Source organism: Epinephelus moara, unplaced genomic scaffold (assembly GCF_006386435.1).
Source record: "Epinephelus moara isolate mb unplaced genomic scaffold, YSFRI_EMoa_1.0 scaffold1406, whole genome shotgun sequence".
NCBI lineage: Eukaryota > Metazoa > Chordata > Actinopteri > Perciformes > Serranidae > Epinephelus > Epinephelus moara.
Window position 1 is genome coordinate 1 of NW_026078891.1, and position 1,613 is coordinate 1,613.

At 47.2% G+C, this 1,613-nt stretch overlaps 1 long non-coding RNA gene across 1 annotated transcript in view; it reads left to right on the forward strand.

Annotated features, from left to right (window-relative positions):
* The first annotated feature begins 14 nt into the window (after positions 1-14).
* Positions 15-1,613, forward strand: part of LOC126387001 (uncharacterized) — a 2,663-nt gene continuing 1,064 nt past the window's right edge. The window contains exons 1-2 of the long non-coding RNA XR_007569578.1: positions 15-113; positions 244-315. This is a non-coding gene — a long non-coding RNA (uncharacterized LOC126387001). The remainder of the gene's footprint in view (positions 114-243; positions 316-1,613) is intronic.

Below are 1,613 nucleotides of genomic sequence, written 5' to 3' on the forward strand. Positions count from 1 at the left end.
CAATGATGTGATATGTCCTGATGTTCCCTGGTCTATTTCCCACAGTGAGTTGGTGAAGGAGCAGCAGGCTGATAAGTCCCTGGGGGCTTTGCTGGAGATGGCTCTTCCTGTTGGTGAGATGAAAAACCACGCTCAGTGTTATTTCGTTGAGAATGATGTATTGATGAGAAAGTGGGTACCTCAGCAGGAAGACTTTGTTGGTGATCCTCTTTACCAAGTTGTTGTGCCTTCTAAGTTTCGCAGTTTGGTGTTGCAGGTTTCCCATGATGAGTCCGGTCATTTGGGCGTCAGGAAGACGTACGACCATATTTTGAGGTATTTCTTTTGGCCACGTTTGAAAAGAGATGTGTCAGTATACATAAAGTCATGCCATACATGCCAGCTTACCAGCAAGCCGAACCAGAGCTTGAAGCCTGTGCCACTGTTTCCTATACCAGCTATAGCCCAGCCTTTTGAGCATTTGGTAATAGACTGTGTGGGACCCTTGCCTCCTTCTAAATCAGGTGCTAGTTACTTGTTAACTGTGATGTGCCAAAGTACAAGGTATCCTGCTGCGTACCCTCTGCGCACGATCACAGCTAGGTCTGTGGTGCGTGCTTTAACACAGTTTATGTCCATCTTTGGTGTTCCCAGAGTCATACAGTCAGATCAAGGGTCAAACTTTTCATCCCATTTGTTTTCCCAGATTTTGAAGCAGTTGCGTATTCAGCATAATCGGGCATCTGCGTACCATGCTCAGAGCCAAGGTGTCCTGGAACATTTTCACCAGACACTTAAATCTATGTTGCGTGCATATTGTGTTCAGCTGAAGGGTGACTGGGAGGAAGGCTTGCCATGGCTGTTACTGGCTGCTAGGGAGGTTGTCCAGGAGAGTACAGGGTTCAGCACCAATGACCTGGTGTTTGGGCATAAGGTGCGGGGCCCATTGGCACTTTTGCAGGATAATTGGAAGGAGGTAGAACCACCTAGAAACCTTCTGGAGTATGTTAATGGCTTTATGTACAGGCTGTATAAAGCCCAGGAGGCGGCTAAGGGCAAGTTGTCTTCTGCACAGGGCAAGATGAAAAAACTTTATGATCGGCAGGTTGAAAATCGTGTCTTTCTCCCTGGAGACCAGGTGCTTGCTCTGTTGCCTATTGTGACATCTTCATTTCAGGCAAAGTTTTCTGGTCCATATACTGTGGTGAAGAAGGTTTCAGATCGGAACTATGTGATTGCTACTCCTAACCGTAGGTCCTCCACTCAGCTCTGTCATGTTAACTTGTTGAAACCGTATCATGCCCGTACGGGCCAGTTAGCTGCTCAGGAGCAGGTATTAGATGTCCACCCTGCCTGTTTGTCAGTGTCTGCGTCCCCTGTTGTTGCGGCAGAGCAAGGGGGGGATGAGGTGTCGGGCCCTGACGAGGCCATACTTTATGGTCGGTTGAAAAATTCGGAGTCTCTGAGGAACTTGGATGGTTTGCTCAGCCATTTGGATGTTTCCAAACGCAACCAACTAGCTGGTTTGATTAAAGGTTTTCCATGTTTGTTTGGTGATACACCTACTCGCACACATTTAATTGAGCATGACATAGACATTGGAGATTCTAAGCCTATCAAGCAGAGGTTTTATC